Source organism: Meleagris gallopavo, chromosome 1 (genome assembly GCF_905368555.1).
Source record: "Meleagris gallopavo chromosome 1, MGAL_WU_HG_1.1, whole genome shotgun sequence".
In the NCBI taxonomy this organism is placed as follows: domain Eukaryota; kingdom Metazoa; phylum Chordata; class Aves; order Galliformes; family Phasianidae; genus Meleagris; species Meleagris gallopavo.
The window spans coordinates 72,829,079-72,841,469 of NC_139404.1; the positions used below are offsets into that span (position 1 = coordinate 72,829,079).

Sequence of the window (12,391 nt, forward strand, 5' to 3'; positions counted from 1 at the left end):
AATAGGTTCTGAGTGATGATTAACATAGTTTTAATTCCCTTCTTTTTTATGCAGTTTCTTCATTATCCTTTCTTATTCCTTAGTTTTAACTTTTTCACAGAAGTAATTATAAAATGTGTTTGTGCAGTGCAGAATACAAGCAGCTCTCAACTCCATGTATAAGTGTCTTCAGTAGCTGAGTTTGGAAAGGATTCAAAAAAACAAAAGCAAAACAAAAACAAAAACAAAAAAACCCTCCAAGAATGATCACATGCCTAGAAATGATGTTTTAATCTTGAATACTGTAAATTCGTCACTGTTAGCCCAAGGACGTTCCCAGATCTGACACGAACATGATCTAGGCAAGCTGAGAGAGAAGTAGAAAAAAATTAGGAAAGTAGAGGATACTGTAGCACATTTAGGCTAACAAGAGAGTGAACTCTGCAAGTTTAATTCTTCTATTTTTAATTTAGGGCTGTGTCGTTAAAGTTAAGTAGGGTTAAATTCCAGAAAGTGTATTCTACAGTAAGTAGCAACTAGACTGGAAGCAGGCTTTACTACATGATGGTCTATGACCAGTATTACAGAAGAAAATCAGATATGTAATCCCCATGATGTATTCTGGCCATATAATTGTTAGATCTGTGACTCTGTATAGAACCTATAATCTCTGGTAACATAGGTACACGCATAACTGGGGCAGAATCTTTCAGTTTTTCCTGGAGGAAGGGGAATGTCTGCTTCAACTAGGGATCTAGAATTATGATTTTTCATAAAATCCCTCACTATGTGGGATACTGGGAAATTTTTGTACTCCTTAACTCTCACAGCTTTACCTTGCAAGAATGCTGCATGCTTTCCAGTGAATGCTGCAGACTTGATGTGCTTTATGATGAACTCAGTTATAAGTCTTTTACAGGGAGCAGGAACATGTAACAGGTGCTTCCTACATGGCAGGAAATCAATTGAAATACAGAGCACTTGACATTTTTACAGGATTGGGCCCCTGGTATGCAGAAACTTACATAAACTCTATATTGTTTTTGTTAAGTACTGTGGGGAAAAGGTTAGATTTGGAGGAGAGACTTCAAAGTTCTGATGGATTACAGTTATGGACAATTGATATCTCTTTCATCATTAACAGCAGTATGAAAGATACTAACTACAACATAATGCTTTAATTTTTTTCTTGGTCTGCTTTTGAATAAGTTTGCAATTTCTTGCTTAAAATTTACTTTGCTATTATTAATCTCTTGCATCCCATTGTGTGATTTCCGTGCCTCTGGGTTGTTTCTATCAGTTCACAGTTCAAAGATGGCTTCAAGATTAAATGCATAATCTTATTTTCTTTCTAGACTGTAAGGAGAACTTAATAAAAGACTCTCTGTCCCCAAACCTTCAGCTGATCCCTAATTTTGAAGCATCTTGCTGTCACACAATTTCCTTCAAAAGTAATTATATGACTTTTCTCTGCAGTATTTCATTCTTTATCTAATACATATGTTTTTTCTCTTATCAAAACAAATATATTATTTCAATTCCTTTCTATTTTTTTTTCTGCCTACACTGAAGCAAATACTGTATACTCAATACATGTATGTAGTGCACCCAGGTCTTTGCAAATGGAGAACAAGAGAGGAAGACCTTTAGAGCAAATTTTGTCTTTTGTGTGGCATTGGGAAGGTTACTTCATGCCTGAGCTGTTAGATAGTCCTGAAATTTATTCCCACAAGCAGTATCTTAAAGGCAAGTATAATAATTTTTTCATTTCTAATAAGAAAACTATGCTGATGCACATTGAATATTTTGCTGAAATGAACAAGGTATATATTTTGTGGTGAAGAACAAGATATTTTATGGGGTGCTACATCAGTATGAAATTTTGTTTCGGAAGCCACATGAATAATTGTGTTAATAGACATTGGGATAAGTAGGGCTTCTCATTTTTGTTCAGAAATAGAGAGATTTTCTGAGTTGTGAAAGTAGATCAATTTTTTTTTTTTTTTAAGTGGAAGAGAAGCTAGATTTTCCCTCGGAACACGGCTTATTTCATCTATAAAAACACCAAAAATTATCTGTAAGGAAATAGTGGTTTTACCAGTGTTCTGGTTTAAACAGCCATTGATAACAGTATTTTGGATGTCCCCTTTGCATTCCAGGAACTATGTTGTTATCTCCTCATCGTTTTACATGGTTCCGTAGGTTCTGTCCAGTGGACTAGGGGACCACTTTCCTGAGAAGCTGATGTGATGTCCAGACATAAACTGTTTTTGATGTTGTTTGTGGGTTGGTTGTTTTTTCTTACTTTTTTTTTCCTTTGGATGGGGTTATTCAAATTCTTGTTTTTTGGTCTCACTGGTAAAATAATCATTTTGGAACAGGTGCTTCACAATGACCTGTGGGCTAGGATAACATAATTTCTATTTTACTAATGTGAAGCAGGGGCTATAGGATATAAAACAATGTCTAGGGTCTCAAGACAGAACCTGGAGTAGCACTGCCTTTTCAGTGTTAGAGCAGTACCTGAAAAGAAACATCTGCCTCAGAAGAGCAGATGTCCAGAAGAGCATCAGATAAAGTTAAAGAAGAGAATCAGAACATCAGAGAAAGTTAAGAGAAATAACTTATCTTCTGAACTGAATCACAATTCTAATGTTTGCTGACAACTTCTTTCTGATGCTTAATGTAACTGAAACTTTTTTTCCCCTTACACTACAGAAACAGCATATTCTTGTCATGCAGCTGTTCCTCACTGTGTCTTCCTTCTGCTTCGGGTGAATTTTCCCATGTTCATATCCATAGCTTTTGACTCCTGTCATTGAACAGCTGCAGGCTGATACTAGTTAAAGTTGATTTTTTTCTATGTTCGCACACAAGCAGGCTTGTGAACAAAAGATTTTTAAGAAAGTTGATAAGTGAACAAGGTCTTTTGGACAATGTGATGTTGCTAGCGTTGCAGACAATAAAAATCCTTGTACTCATTTGAAGTAAAGGAAGACATAACTCAATCTGTTTTACCTGTGAGCCTCCAAGCTTCTCCCTGTAGGCTTGAGAGAGGATGTTCTACAATGAACTAATCTTTCACGTGACAGAAAGAGAAATACTATCTCTCAGCCCAATGCTTATGTTTCTATCTGCCATGTAACTTGAATGTTCCCTTCTAATGAGAGCCTTGTTTTTTATGGTCAGAGCTCAAAAACGGATCAGGAGTTCCCAAGTGGTTTCAACTCAGTGCTGATTGCAGAACTTCCTTCTGTCTGCAGAGAAAGCAGAAATAGCTATCTCTAGATATGTCCACTTCAGGCATATTAGGAGGTTTGATTCAGTAAAGTTTGCCAGCTTTTTGGCAGACATAGGACAGTGAATGCATCTAGGCACACTGATTACCATTGTGTCCTCAATAGGGCAGTAACAGGAGCATAAATGGAGAAAAATCACATACGCTTGTCTTGTTCTTACATCTGTTTCATGCTTCCTTGCAGTCAGTGGACTTCGGTTTTTGCATGTGAACCCTGGGGACATCAGTGTTATTTGTTTTTTTTTGGTGTTTTTTTTTTTTTTGGTATGTTTGTTTGTTTTTCTTCACCTTTTTCCTTAAGTCTCCTTCCTCCCCCCCCCCCCCATTCTTTAAGTAATTCTTCCACACATGGGAAAAAAAGATACAAACAGCAAAACATTAGCAACTGACCCATTTAACTGGCCCCATTCACTGTCCATTCTTGTACAAGTGAAGACAAGGATCCTGGTGCCCGGAAAGGGGACACCACATGTAATATTCAGCCAGCCCAACCCTGAATGAAGTGCAGAATGTTTTTCTGAGGAGGGAAGAGGAAGGCCAGAATGTACAGAGCTGGCCACCCTTTGTCCCATTTGCCAAAGGACTTTGCCAACACAGACATTTGTGTGTGAAGGGAAGAGCAGCATGGGCTCACAATGGGGGGAGTAACATTCAGATAAATGGACAGAGGAGGGTAGCAGGGTTGTGTCCAACTCTGCTCAGCCTCACAAAAACAATCCTGTGTCACAGCTGCTTGGGGGATTCCATATGTGGGCTCTGAGGTAAGCATACTGGGAACAGGGGGAAACACCAAACTTAGGCCTGATGCTGGGAGAGCAAAAGGGGGCAAAAAAAAAAAAAAAAGAAAGCAAATCATAACTGTAGACAACATACCAGGTTAGTCATGTCTTTGGTCTGAACTGGCTTGACTATGTCCCACTGTTGTCCTGCTTTGCTTCATCTGCCTCTTGTCTGTGATATTTCAAGTTTGCTGGGGAAAAGATTGTTGCCCGGATTTGTGTTCGTGCAGCAGTTTAGACAATGGGCACTTCTGTGAGTCTGATGTGTGGGTATTCATGCCCGTGTGCCAGCAAGAAGACCTAGGTTATGCTCTATTTTCTGTTAGGGAAGATTTGCACTCCATCTTCCCAGTAACATGAGAGAGGCAAGGAGAAATACATTAAGGCTTTCACTGCATTTACCTGTTGTACAAAGGGCTTACGGCAGACAGAAAACCAGAGGGAAGATATTACATGTTTTTAACAGCTTTAGACAGTGAAGCCAGCCTTGGGTGGATGTCAGCCTGCCAAGGCATGTCATTCTGTTTATATAGATCTATGTGCATTACGGCCTTGTGGAGAAGAGTTAGACTCGAGAAACATTTATCTTGCAGTATACTGAAAAATAAATGAAACACTATGACTAAGGTAGCTCTTAGACAAATACGGAGCCAGAGACAGCTTCTGCTCTGGAAGAGTTTTTCTACTGTTTTTATTTTATCAGTGAAATGAAGACATGTGAATGAAAGGGGTGAGGAAAAGAAGGGTAAAGGAGTGGAATATGGGTCATGGCAAGTCCACTGTGGGCACTTTCCAATGAATGTGCACTTTCTCTTCCACTTCTTATACAGGGAAAATGCTCTTAAAGCATAGCAGAGCTTCATCACTCATCAGACCCTCCCATGCTGTTCTTCTCATCCTCCACTCCTACAGACACTTTTCAGTGATGATGTATCTGGTGTCCTGTGATTTCTGCTCAGCATGCTGAATGGTACCATCTAATTTCTTCTCTGGGCCCCGTGCCCCAGTTTAGATCCACCTGCTGTGCCTCATTATAATGCCACACGTGTGTCCAGTACTCTAATTGGAGCCTGGGATGTGGTTACCAACCCTACTTGGCACAGTGCTCCTGAGCCAGTGTTGATGAAGTGCCATCCTAAGAGTGCAATCTAATGCTGGGAAGAAGTTTCTGCTAGCTGTATTTTATTGAAAATATTTATCATCTGATGCTGATAACTTAGGAAAAGATTCTTCTGAATCTTTTGTTTTCTCCTCCTAATAATGAAGGCTTAATATAGGAGGCTGTTGAGATGAAAGCAATGTGTATGGCAATGTATGTGAGTGTAGATGACTTCCTGGAACCTTAAGTAAAGAGAGAACAGAACCACAGGAGAAAAGTTAGAGGAGCAAAAGGAAACTCAGTGTTTGTAGGTTGCTTTTTTTTTTTTTTTTTTTTTTTCTTTGAGAGTGGGAGAAGGGGAAGGAAATGAGTGGAGTTAAAGTATAAGGTCTGTGAACAATGGAGACCTACAGCAAAAAACACAGTTAAAACTCTGTAGAGGGTACTGTGCCAATAGGAGCTAAGCTACATCAGTAGGCACTGATGGAAAATGACAGCTGCAGCTTAAGTCGAGGAAGGACTCAGGGCCATCTTCCATCACATTTTGACAGGCTGCAGCATGGTACTAGCCCAGAGATACTGCATCAGCTCAGTAGTCATGAGAGAGAATTAAGAAATCTGGCAGTAATCTGAGTGAGCTAAGGAGATTAGGTGAAGGAACACAGTATCAGAGACCACCCAAACATCATAAAATGCTCTTATCTAAAGACTTAAGGAAAACAAAGTGTGTTGAGGGAAGTGCTTACAAAGTGACTGTTGTGAAAACATTTTGCACTGAAGAAGTCTCACAGTCTACAGAGTCTTATTAAGAGGGATGGTACTTTGTAAGCAGGCAGGAAAATTGCTCTGAAATAGCATAGGATTGGGAGGAATAGTTGGCATCACTAAGGAAATCACAAGCCATTGAACTGAAGTAATGAACTTGAAACGGTTCACAACCCATTTGTTCACACTGACTCCACCATAGCCCAAAAGGTTTTTCAGGACTCCAAAGAAAAACCTTAAGCAAATACATGGGAAGGGGGTATTATGGAAGAGAGGGATGGATCAAGGACTTTGCCTGAATAGTTAGCTCCTGGAGCAACAGGAAATTTTACTACCCTATTGATTTTAGAAGTTAGGTCTTCATCATTGTAGGGGAACTTTTAGGTCACAGCCTGAATTGATGATTGAGCACCCAGGGAAGGGGCATGATTGACCCAGAAAACACAGGTGCAAACAATTTACCTGTGCTTCCTACATGACCAGAAGGCGTGGACCCAGGGTCTACCCTCTCCTCCCACCCTCTGGGCCCTTTTAAGGGTTAGCCTCTGAATGGAGAATGTTTTCTCCGTGAATGTCCTTTTCTAGGAAGAAGTGCTCTACAGCCAGTAGACCTTCATCACCAGCTAGGTGAGTCAGTTTTTTTCTTGTATATGACTATGCTTTCCCTGTTATTAAAAAGATCTTTACAGAAGCAGTTCTGTTACTTCACAGGACAAACAATCACAAAGATTTCAAAGGCTCTATTGGTTGGCAGGCTGCTTATGTTCAGAGAATGTCATCATGACCGGAATTGACAGAAGTTTCTATGCTATGTAGGGCCTTGTGTGGTGATCCATGTTTTTCTTCAAACTGTAGCTGAATAGGGAAAGACAAAAAAACAACATGCTTTTCATGGAAGCATGTTGTTCATCAGCTGGTAGGAACAAAGGGTGACTCAATATTCTTGCAAACTCTCCTGGAGATGCCGTCATCTACGGACCCCTACTATGCCTATGAAAACATGACTCTCTCTGAGAATCATCCCATTTAGTCATTATCTACATAATTTTCTAATGTTTCATCTTTGCTAGGTAGTAATAAAAAGGGGAAAAAAAAAAAAAAAAAAAACTAGAGGAGTAGCTTAGAACTTAAACTTAGTGCAACGTACTGCACAAGATAAGATGTCCTGGTGCTGCCCTTAATGCTTATTGATGCTGAAATTCTCCTTGCTAGTAGGCTGAGGCCTACATCTTCTCAGCATTAGCATCTTCTGATGTGTTTAACTTTGGTAAGGCTTTTTCCTTATTTGATCTAGTAAAACTGTAGCAGGTGTTGTGAGCCTGACAGCAGCTGATGTGCACCTGTCAGTGTTTGGAGAAACTGAGGAGAGCTATCTGTAAGGGGGGCTGGGAGACATTGATGGTAAGGGTTTTGGAGAGGGAGCTCTCTGTTACCACCTGGTTGAGAGAGGGATAGTTAGTGATAGCGCTTAATTTGTATAGACTTGGTCTTCTGACTTGGGGCATTTGGGGAGCTAGAACCTGTCATCAGTTGAAGACAGGCAAAGAATGTCTTGGAGGTGTTTCTTTAGTCTATGCCCCTGCTTGTGAGGTGACCATTCTCATCAAGTAATGAATGGATGTCCTCTCTGGCCCTCCTTTTGTTGTTAGCATATTAAAAAAATAAAATAAAATCTTTATTGTTCCCCATTATATTGGCCAGCTTCAACTCTAACTGTGCTTTGGCCACATGACTTTTCTCCCTACAAAGATGAAGACCATCCCTGTAGTAGTCTTTGCATGTTGCCTGCCCTTGCTGACAGAACTTTCTTTTTGCATCTAAGCTCTCAGAGATCCTCATTCAGCATTCAGCCATGCTTTGGATTGTCTGTCCTTGTACTTTCAGGAGGTGTTTTTTTTTTTTTTTTTTTTAAAAAAAAAAAGCTGGCACTGACAGAACCCAATTCCTTCAAAAGCAGTTTGGTTGCAACTTAATATGTTCAGTTTGAGAACAGGTAGTTGTATTTGTGTTGATGAAAATTAGTTGCAAATGTACAAAAACTGATTTTTTTTTTTCAGACACTTTGAAACTTATTCTCAAATTTCTTTATCAAGATGGAAAGGGAAGCTGCTTTTTTTTTTTTTTTTTTTTGCCATTCACAGTACTGTGTTTAGTCAGTGTATCAAACTGTGTGGAATTATTTGCCATGACTTGAGCTTGCTGTAATTTAAACTTCATTTCAAATCCTGTTATGGTTTGAAACATAACATTCACCTTGAAGACATGTCAATGCTCATTTGAATGAGTTATGCAAGTCCACTAAAAACGTTAAATCTGCGAGCCAGTTTTCATCTTCAAGTTCTGGCACAAACTTTCCTTTTGATTCTGTAACTTGATGTCATTTCACAGATCATAGAATCTTCTTAGCATTTTACCTTGACTTAGCTACCTTACTTCAGAAAAGTAAATGATGTCCTTATAATCAGCATTCATACTTCAAAGAAACTCTTGGAATTGGCAGAAACACTAATCAAATATATTATGATATTAAAATTTTGTGATCCTGTGGGACTGCGCTACTAACTGTAGCCCAGGGCAGCACTGGGCTGTATGTTTAAACTTTGGGTTAAATCTCAGTCATTACTTTATATAGTTTTTATCTGGTAATGTCATGTTTGATTAAATGGGTGTGCGCGTAAATATAACATTGTGCCTATGTTGCTGAGTACGCTAGGCAATGAGTTAAAGCTCTGTATTTGGCACTTACTCTGGCTTTCTGTACATATATCATCACATCAGTAGAGTTGAGACTGAACTGGTAAATGGCAGTAGCTTTTTTTTTTCCCCTAAGAAAGTGGTTCACTACTTTGTATTGTTTTCTAGCTCCATTCCCAAACGTCTAGGCTGATACACAGTATCATTACTATGTAAACTCTCATACAAAATGAATACCTTGTTCTATAAGCTCATGTCATGATTACACCAGTGGACCTCCAGTTAAGTAGTGTGTATATATATATATATATATATATATATGACCCTTTACATGGAAAAATGTACTACCATTGTAAACATAGCTATACTTCTCCCTCTCTTTTGGGGTTGCCTCTTTTATTTAAAAATAATCACAAATGATCTCAGTTTTCTGTAGAAAATGAGTATGTAAAATTTATACTAGACTTGTCCATCATTTTTGCTGTTTTTGTTCTTTTTTTTGTAAGTTGAGATAACTAATCTGCACTGCTCAGATATAAACCTAATATACCTAGTGTGTTTCCCAGCTAATTCCACCTAGCTTAATGCATTTAAAGACTTTCAGAATCTTCAGTTTGCTTGTTTTCCCACTATTGTCTGGTTGTTACTCTAATAGCAATCCTAAATATGCTTGGCTACAAATTTGTGCCCAGGGGTGAGGCATTTGAGAGCTTCAAATGTGCTCCTAAATTCCCCCACCAAACTGGAGTGAGGTTTCACTGCTTTCAGAGATGAAATGTTTGCTGAAACGGGAAGAGTTGGCCAAATTGAGTGCGGTGCCTGGGTGCCATACAAGGGCAGAGCTGGGAGCATGCAGGCCCCTGAGCTGTGGGGAGGTGGAGTGCCCAGGAGGTGGCAAAGCTTCCTTTACATGCTGAAGAAAAGATGAAAGCGTATAATAATGTTTCCCAGTATACTCTACCAACTGGCAGCTGGGGCATCAGTGGGCTAATACTAAAGAGTAAGTGCAGGCTCTGCACTCAGCTGTATCTGTGGATGATGTATCTTCTCTGCATCAACTTGTATCTGTGGATGATGTTCACAGCTGGAAAAAGACTAAAAATCACTATTCCTATCAGAAGAAGGCAGAGTTAATGTATTTGAGGGTATAGCATGCTTTGAGCTGATGCCTCATGGGGTGGTCCAGCCCCTGTGTATCATCCACACCGCCTCTCTTGTTCCAGTTATTTAGTTTTACTGGGCAGGTGGTAAGCCAGCACAGAGATCTGATGCAGCAGAAAGCTGCTCTGATGTTTCAGCTGCACAAGTTTCCCACCACCTACTCTTCACCCTAGATGAGTTCAGCAGGAGACTGGTTGAACTCTACAGCTTGTAAGCTCCAGAGATCTGGAGGAGAGGAGGAGGATTGCCTTATCTCTGTCACAAGTTGTAATGAAATCAGTACAAGCATAACATAAGCACTATACCTACCAAATAAGACTGTATCTTTTGAGAATTAATCTGTCACTCAAGAAAAGAAAATCTTTGTGGAATTGCTGTTCAGTTAAAAAGTAACAGATCTCATTGAGTTCACTTTTTTTTATGTTGCATTGTAGTGATCGAAAAACACCATGTAAGGCTGGACCCCATACACAAAGGAGAAAACTATATTGGTAAGTAAGTCTTTACTCCAGTTTTTTGATCATTGCACATAAATGCAGGTTTTTGTGTGGAGAAAAATCAGCTGGATTTAAAAGCATGATCTTCATTGCAGGGGAATTCAAGTAGTATTGATTTTTTTTTTCTATTCTGAAAATATGTTACGAGTAAAAGCCCAAATTTGCAAGAGGATTGTCTTGGCTTACCTTTTTCTTCAAAGAAGTATGAACCTCATCTCTTCAAAACCTGTTTGTCTTCTGAATCCTGAACTTTCACTTTGTTGTAAATCATGGACATGAGATCGATGTATCAAGCCTATAAAATACAATGCTGTAGAATTAGAATTTGACTCTTTTTTTTTGTTTGTTTTGTTTGTGTATGGGGCTGCTGAATCACAGCCTGAACCTCTGATTGATCACCTGAGGCGAGCAATGAGTCAGCCATGGGAGCACAGGTGAAGGCAATTCACCTGTGCTGCAGGAAGGGGTGGAGCCTGGCTCCACCTCTCCTAGACCCATTTAAGAGCTGACTGCCAGTGGGGAAGGATCTCTCTCTGGAGATCCGCTCCATCAGGAGTTTATCTCGCGAGCCCAGGACAGGGTGAGTGATTTTCTCTTATTTCTCCAATATAAATTCTATTAGCCAAGCTCCTGGATATATATCTATACCATCTGTATATCCATTGATTAAATAGGTGTCCAAGAAAACAAAGTTCTGATCTGATTTTTGGATATTCCTCTTTTGGAGTATATCTGTGATAATTACAGGAAAGAGGAATATAGTTTCTTTTTTTGTTGTTTGCTTTTTAATATCCCTTTGCACAGTGCTCCTCTACTTAGCAGCATAATGCTGTCAGAAATCCATCTTGAACGCTTGAAGTGCTGGCTCTACAGCACAATTCTTGTTTGATAAATTCTTCAATTTATCTCAGGGTATAATTGTCACTTACTCTTTGTTTACTTCAGTAAATTACTCTGAAATCCCTATTTACCATGATGCTCTCAGTGATGTAGAGAGGCCTTGGTGTGAAAGATGATTGGTTTCTCACGTATAAAGTGGATTTGCTAGTGTTTTCTTCCACCTGCTTTCATCTGCTTTGTCTATTTAGATGATTATATGATTATGTACTTGAGAAAGGTCAGTAAGAACAGTATATCTTGTGTATAATGCTATGAGACTTGCGTCTCAAATGGGGTCTTTAAGCATTACTGTGATGCAGATAATACTACTGCTGAAGTAGTGTGACAAGGTCAAAAGCATGGAGAGATATCTAAATGGTCAAGATTCCAAAGTTCAGAAGACCTTGGCAGGCAGGTAGGGGAAGCTCTTAGCCACATCCAACTTATTGTCATACCTACTGTCATACACTTCTGCCTGTTTTCCTGGGACAGAGTAACATAGGGACTTCAAACTATATATATAAATATTAAAGCACGTTTATGTGCTTCACGGCTGTGAAGTTGTATCTGGCATGTCCTCAATCAAAGAGATTATCTGTGATGGCCCCAATCTTCTATGTATGTCTTATGCTAGAGAAGGTTGAATGTTGGAGAATTTCTGCCTAGACCTCTGCCTGGCTGCATGCTTGCAAGAGCTTTTCTTCTGGCCTACTGCTTTGCTTAGGCCAGCCCAAGTAAAACAACCCCTGCAGAAAATCTTGAAACTTCTGACCAATTCACTATTTGTATACCCTAGAGTATTTATTAGTTAGAGCATGCAGTTCAAGAGCTGGCAAGAAGGTAGTGCAAATCAGGCCACGGAGCTTGGGTCTGTTTGTGTATGATTGAACATATATTAGGTGCCTTTCTTTCTCAAAGCCAAAGACTGGGTTAGTTGTCTTTCTATTGTGCTGTGGTTGCTGAAGGCAACAAAATACAAGAGTGTTAAAAATATAGAGTGAAGCCTATCTTGTGTTTTACACTCAGGTATATTTTTCAAGGGCTAGGTTCAGAGCTGTTGCTGTCATGAGGACATGTAAAGCAACATATTCTTGTTCACACACCACAGAATCATAGAATGGCTTTGATTGGAAGGGACCTCAAAGATCATCCAGTTACAACCCCAAGCCCCATCCAACCTGGCCTTAACACCTCTAGGAATGGGTAACCAGAACTCTTCCGGGCAGCCTGTTCCAGTGCC

The 12,391-nt window shown here is 39.5% G+C and overlaps 1 long non-coding RNA gene across 3 annotated transcripts in view; it reads left to right on the plus strand.

The window, feature by feature from the left end:
• The window catches only part of LOC146545410 (uncharacterized), a 155,006-nt gene that overhangs the window by 2,554 nt on the left and 140,061 nt on the right, over window positions 1–12,391 (plus strand). For all 3 annotated transcript variants that reach the window (XR_014885921.1, XR_014885915.1, XR_014885922.1), the window contains exon 2: window positions 10,210–10,266. This is a non-coding gene — a long non-coding RNA (uncharacterized LOC146545410). The remainder of the gene's footprint in view (window positions 1–10,209; window positions 10,267–12,391) is intronic.